We start from the raw sequence: 7,167 nt of genomic DNA, 5'->3' as shown, positions 1-7,167 counted from the left end.
CCTCGGAGGCTTGGCTGCCCCAGCTGGACCCAGGAGCTCAGTTATGCAAATACCAATTACGAGTATGTGTTTGTGCTGATCTGATGTCCCCTCTTGCTTTTAAACCTCGAATGCCCACCAGAAGGGAATCATTCTGGGGAATCTGAACAATAGTTTTGTTTGTTTATTTGTTTGTTTGTTTTTCAAGTGTTGAGATTTATAACTTGTAGACATGGACGTATGATTTTACAAATATCCCTAGCTTTGTTATGGTGATATTTTGAATTTAAAAAATGCAATTTTCCCTCACTTCTATCCAATCCAACCTTATAAGCTACATTTGAATCACTTGGCATTCCTAAAATAAGCTGTGGACCTTCTTGCCACTGGGTCTTTGACTTGCCCTCTCTCTCCTTGTTCAATGTCAGAAGGTTCAAATACCACCTTCTTCCTGAGAACCGCCCCCCACCCCCACCATCTGGCCAGTCAGAGTAAGTGACTCTGAGCTCCAAGGTCCAATGCAGGAATCCTCCCACCTCTAGTGAACCCTAAGGATCCCCTGGAGGAAACTCATACCCCTTGAAAGGCTATAGGGAGGCAGGGATTGGGCTTTAGCCCCCAGAGGTGAGCACAAGCTTGCAGGATGGGTTGGGTTGTCACGCCATGCTCTGTTCATCAGGTGGTTGTCCTGGGATAGTCTTTGCATTGAGCAGAGGTCTACTTTTGTTCTATAGCAGGATGGAAAGGGTTAAGCAGTTAGGCAATTCCCCTGTGGCTTGGTATTTTCTGGAGAATCCTGGCAGAAATAATTTGCATAATGCAGAATTATCTACTGGATGATGCAGTTGCCCTGCAATCCGAACGCAAACGAACTACAGCTGTATTACCCCCCTGAGGCTTAGGGTGCCGGGCTTGGGCAGTCCCTGGGAGACTTTCCAGGAGATCGACACCCCTACTCTCCACCCTCAGCAGGGACAGCAAAAGTATAGACAGGACTTTCTATATCTGGGGTAGGAATTAGGCTGTAGGTGTCTTTCAAATCCTTCTCACTGGATGTGGTTAGGAGTAAGATCAGGAGTTTAAAAGGAGCAGAGAAGGGTGAGGCAGCCTTTCAGTTTAGCTTCATTCCACTCTTCATTTGTAGACCTCATTCTGGCCACCCAGATGATCAAGGTTATCTTCTCCTGTTGCCCTACAAGGCTCGTTATTATCTAATAAACATCTGCAGCATTACATGTGCTAGGCGCTGTTCTAAGAACTTTACAAATATCAACTCATTCCCTCTCCTGATGACCTCAGCAGTCTGGCTTGGAGTCTGTGACTGGTGAGATTCCATTTCAAATCCTGTTTCTATCACTTAGTAACCATGTGGCCAAGGGCAAGCTGCTTAGCGCCTCTGTGTCCCTGTTTCTCCATCTATAGGTTGGGTGCTCAGAGGGTGACCATGAAATGAGAGACGTTTGCACAGCACTGGGCCTAGGCTAGCCTGATTGATTGGTGGTTGTGATGAGGAGGAATAAAACTTGCCTCCTCGGGCACTCCTCTCTAAAGCCCATGAGACCTGACTCCCTGTGGCTAAACAAGGTCTTTTCCCCAGAACAGAAAACCCCTCCGTAGTATTCTATAGAGACACGGCCCTTCTCACTCAACTCCGCTGGGTGGAGACCAGGGGATTCTGATCCCGTCAGGTGATCTGCTGCCTGTTGAGGGGTGAAAGGGACAGAGAGTGGACATTGAATCAGAGATCCTCCCCCAGGGTTAGGACACTGTCCAAAGAGAAACTCAGTCCCATGCATTCCTGCTTCTGATCAGATTCTCCTCTCGGCCTGGGGGAGCTGAAGCCCCCGGCTCACACCTGCAGAGCAGGGCCCCTATTTGAGACGGTTAAAAGGCTGAGGCTCCCCGTCCTTCTGAATATCCACCCTCCCTATCTGTGGCAATCCCTCCCAGGAGAAGCCCTCCTTGTGGGGAAGACCCTGACAGCATCTGTTAACAAGGAGACCTGGGATATGGTATCAGCCTTTCTCATCTCCAGGGAGATAATCATATTCTAATCCCACCCCTTTAGAGGGGGAGAAGGACAGGGGTCTTGAGCCATGATGTTTCCAGGGAAACACACTGGAGAGGCAAGGATCCTGGAAGGCAGGGAAGATTCTAAAGGGCCTGTGTGATGTAGAGAACAGGCAAGCTGAAACCTGAGGGGAAACTTTGCCCCTTCATAATGTCACTCTGGGCTGCTCTCCTCCCTGAGGCCTGGGGCCCTGAGACTCCCGTAGGCCTAGGCAGCCCCTCGGAGCCTTGGCCTGGAAGGGTGTGAATTTGATCAGTGGCCTCAGGCTCTGAGAAGTCTCTGATGATCAGCTCCTGCCCTACTCCCCACCTCTCCCCTCCCCTCTCCAAGTTCACCTGCTGGTAGAAAGTTAATGGGTGATTTATTAAGTTTCACAGGTGACATTCCTGCTCTTCTCCTCCTAAACCCAGACGACTGAAGGAAGGTTTTATTTTGGGGGTCAAAGGTCACAAAACTTATTTAGCCTGGAGTATGGATTTGGATTTCATGTGTTTTAGAGCAGTGTCTTTGCTGAGATGGCTGGTGGGAGAGTCTTTGGTGTGTGGCACGTGAGGTAAATTTCCCCTTGCGCGGCTCCTCAGCCCAGTTTTCTCTGAATCAAGATAAGGCTGGTAGAGGGATGGTCAATATTTAATCAGGAGAGTGGTATTCAGGTATTCGGCTCTGTAAAGGCAACGTTCAGAACCTGTGTTTGCAGACTCTGGCTAAACCCCAAGGGAAGTATTTGTCCCCTGCCCATGCTTTATTGCTCCTCAAAGTGGGGCACAGAATTCGATGAACATTCTGTGCTTTACAGCACACCCAGACGCCTGTGCCCTGCGCCTTGAATAGCAATGCTGGGTTTGATGTCTGGACCGGGTGGGGGGACTCGGCCTGCCTCTAGCTTGGGGCCGATGGTCCTTACTCTCTGGGCAGCTGGACCTGCCAGCCTTCCAGACCCCCCAGTTGCTCCCCTGCCCCCCCTCACTGCCTCCCCTTCCCGCTCTGGCCACCTTTCCTGCTCAGCCAATGCTCAGCAGGGCAAATTGAGCTGTGGCCTTACAGGAGGGAGAAAATGGTCCCTTCAAGTTCTTACATTTGTCCCTTTCTGTCTCCAAATGATTCTTTGGATTTGGTCTCCCTGGGGTGATACATGACCTCAGAGCAAAGGGGATTCCCAGGCTTCAATCACGTTGGAGACAGCAGTTTGGATGCTCTGAGGATTCCCAGGCCCTGCTCCATAAACACCCTCTGATCTTAGCAGAGACATGCTATCACTCTTGCTTTCCACCCAACTTTCCTGTTGGAAATCATTGCCCTGCCATTTCCTCTCCCACCCCTTTTGTTGGTATGAGTGTGGCTGTGTGCTGGGGGAGGGGGTTTGTGTAGGGGGTGGTGATGACAGAGCTGAGTTCTCCATATCCCTGATAGAACTCCTGGGGCTTGTGATGGGATATGCAGCACTCCCCGACAGAGCTCTGCAAGCTCCATGACTCAAATCACAGTTCCTTGTAGGGTTTTAGGAGCAATAACAGCTGCCGATAATTATTCATCACTTACTATAGTCTAGATACAGGATTAAATGCTTTATCCGTTACTTCATTTAATTCTTCACTACACCTTCTGAGGTAATCATAATTATCAGCTTCATTTTATAGATGAGGCTATAGAGACACAGAGAGGTTAAGTATCTTATTTAAGCTCACACAGCTATTGAAATTTAAGCCCAAATCTGTTTGAGTCCACACTGCATCCTTGACTACCACGTGCTACAGTTTCTCTAAACAATTATTAACAACTTTATTTTAAATTTATTATAGTTGCTCAAGTAACAAATGAATACATTTCTCTTGTGAAAAAAATTAAAACTACTGCAAGGGCCTTTGCTAGGGAAAGGAGACAAAAACTAGCTACTGTTGCACACAAGAAAGGAATTTTCTATAGATTAAATAGGCAAAAATTGAATAAGAGAGCAGGAGTTTTCTCCAAACCAACAAAAAAGAAAATTTATGAATTTTTGAGAAGTTTTACTTTTCATCCTGGAAAACTATTTCTTCATAAACTGGTTTTGGGAATTGAAACCAGTTGAGATAGTACAGCAGATGCTGTAGTGGATGAAACTGGAAATGTGTTGGGAGAAGCAATACATTCCCAAACTGAAGTTCATTTAAAAACAGGTGGGATTATTCCTCCAGTAGCTCAACGGCTCACAGAGAAAATAGTCAACGAATAGTTCAAGAATCTCTTTCTCTGAGTGAACTCACAGCAATTGAACTATCATAAAACCAGGACTTGCTTTAAGCTTGGGAGTAGGTTTATCGTTTAGCTTATAGCTGGTAGACCAGTTAAAAAAGCTCTTCATTCCCATCCATCATATGGACGCCCATGCATTGATCATTAGATTGACCAATAAAATAGAATTTCCTTTTTTAGTTCTTTTGATTTCTGGAGGACACTGTCTATTGGCATCAGTTCAAGAAGTTTCAGGTTTTCTACTTCTTGGAAAGTCTTTGGATATAGCACCAGGTGACATTCTTGACAAGGTAGCAAGAAGACTTTCTTTAATAAAACAACCAGAGTGCTCCACCATGAGTGGAAGGAAGGCTATAGAGCATTTAGTCAAACAAGGAAATAAATTGCATTTGGAAATTAAACCTCCCAGGCAGCATGGTAAAAATTGTGATTTTTCTTTTTTCTGGATTTCAAAGCATTACTGATAGAATAATAATGCAAAAGGAAAAAGAGGAAGGTACTGAGAAGGGGCAAGTCCTCTCTTCAGCTGCAGACATTGCTGCTGCAGTACAGCATGCAACAGCAAGCACATGGTGACGAGAACACATTGTGTTATTCTGTTTTGCAAGCAGAGAGGCTTGTTGTCTCAGCCTGATGCAGTACGGGTTGTCTCTGGAGGTGTTGCAAGTAATCTCTGTATCCGAAAAGTTCTGCAAATTGTAACATGCAACACCATGCACTTTATTGTGTCCTCCTCCCAGACTGCACTGACAATGGCATTATGATTGCATGATGTCCTCTTGGAGTAGATACAGCAAAAGAAATTGGAGAAGCTGCCATAAAAGTACCACACTTAAACATGATGATTTGATTGTTGCTTATCAAAAAAAAATCCCTAAAAGTAGTATTTCAAAATTAAAATTGTCTTGATTTTTTTTAATATATCAAATTTTACAAGATACATACTATAGCTTGCTCATCAGGGCTTTCTCTTATTTTTGATATTTAACTTGCTCTTCTGAGAGGCTGTTATAATGTTAGTCTTATAAAAGAATATAGCTTTTTATTATCAAAAGTAAAACAGCTCATGGGGAAAAGAATGTACTAATGTTGAGAGGTAGAAAGAAAAACTTTGGAAGAAATAGTGATTCTGCTAAATCCTGGTCCCATATTCTCTAGACCTAGATCTTTTTCTCCCTTTTGCAAAATCAGGATAGTAGAAGCTATTTTTTTTGAGTCCTACTGAATCATGATCCTGACTTCTATAATGAGAGAGCAGTTTTAGAAAGTTAGCCAGGTCAAAATGGTACCAAATCAGAGCATTTCAAATCAAGACAAAAGATGACTTTCTCTAATAGAACGTATGTTCTTAATTATTAAAATATGTCAATTATTCTCCCAGGAGCAAATGCAGTATGTCCACTCATTTCTTAAAATCGATCTACTTTGAGATGTTCAGAAACTTGGCATGCAAGTAATTCCTTGTGTGTGTTGTACTGTTTAGTTAGCAACATCCATTCACACCTATTATTTTAGAAATCGGAATCAGATGAAATAAATGAGATGGAAAAGGAAAAAAAACAAACTACTACAGATAAAGCTAGAATCCCCTTTGACCAACACTCCCTATTTCTGCCATTTCCCTTCCAATCACTGGGCAATTATTGTTATCAACTTGGTGTATAAAATGTCAGACTATTCCCTATATATTTACATACATGTGTATATGTGCACAGAAAACAACCTCATTTGCTGTGATTTAATACATAAAAGGAATCATATTTGTACTCCTCATACTAAAACTTGCTTCCTCCATTACACGATGTATCTTGACCTTCCTTCCATGTGAGTATAAACAGATTCACTCATTCCTTTCTACCAATATATGGAATTTCATATTATGGATATATACCATATTTTTTTTTTTGTTTGTTTTTTGCCATTCTCCAATTGGTGAACATTGAAGTTGTCATCAATTTTCACTATTCCAATGTTTCAATGAAGATCCTTGAATATAGCTCCTTGTGTACTTTCATGTGTATTTTTTCTTGGGCAGAGGAAGTGGCATTGCTATGTGATAGAATATGCAAATGTTAAATTTTAATAGACGCTGACCAATGTTCCTCCAAAGTGGCTGCACCGGTAAGTAACCTTTCAAGGACTGTTACACACATGTTGGGACAAGGAAAGCTCAGTCTCTCCAGGGAGGACAGCACAGGAGAAAATGGGCTTCCACCTCAGGAGCACAGGCCATGCAGCAGGCAGCAAGCCATGGGAGGCCGGCCCTCACAGTCTGCTAGTCGGGCAGGTGAGAGCCTCTCTGAGCTTCAGTGTTCACACCTGCAGAACACAGACAACAGTGTCCCTAACTCAGAGGGATATTGTAAGGCTTAATCGAGAGGATAAATTCAAAACTCGTAGCATATGACCTTACACATAGGAAACACTAGATAACAGCTGCTCGTAGCTTTGTGGGAAGGAGCTTAAGACAGAGGAAGTCTTTCCTGAAAAATCTTTAGAGACGGAAAATCTACACTTGGGCTGTGCCCCAGTTCCCACTTCTGGAGGCTGAGGGCTGGATGACAGGGCATCAGTGTCCAGCCAGTTTCAGAGAAGAGCTATAAGCCACAAGCCATGTCCTTTAGCTTAGTTCAGCCTAGGAGAGGGAGAAGACCAGCACAACCTGAGCATTCGTTACCTTTTTCTGAAAGGTACAAACTCACAAGAAATACTTTTGTTGTTTTAGTCTTTGAAATAGCCCGACTTTTTTCACCCTAACTTCTTTGGGGGAAGGGGGCGTTGTTTTCCTGCCGTCAGCATGGCACAGTGATCTTGGTGCTGACGTTTATTTAGTGATAACCTTGAGAAAATTGTGGAACTTTTTAAAGTCTCAATCTGTTGTCTGT

General features: G+C 43.9%; 1 pseudogene; it reads left to right on the top strand.

The window, feature by feature from the left end:
• Positions 1 to 211: 211 nt before the first annotated feature.
• LOC119537300 lies at positions 212 to 5,054 on the top strand (annotated as a pseudogene).
• The last annotated feature ends 2,113 nt before the right edge of the window (positions 5,055 to 7,167 follow it).

The sequence above is a fragment of the Choloepus didactylus genome, chromosome 6 (genome assembly GCF_015220235.1).
Source record: "Choloepus didactylus isolate mChoDid1 chromosome 6, mChoDid1.pri, whole genome shotgun sequence".
NCBI classification, from domain to species: domain Eukaryota; kingdom Metazoa; phylum Chordata; class Mammalia; order Pilosa; family Megalonychidae; genus Choloepus; species Choloepus didactylus.
The sequence above is the reverse complement of the archived record's forward strand: the minus strand, read 5'-3'. Positions and strand labels throughout refer to the sequence as shown.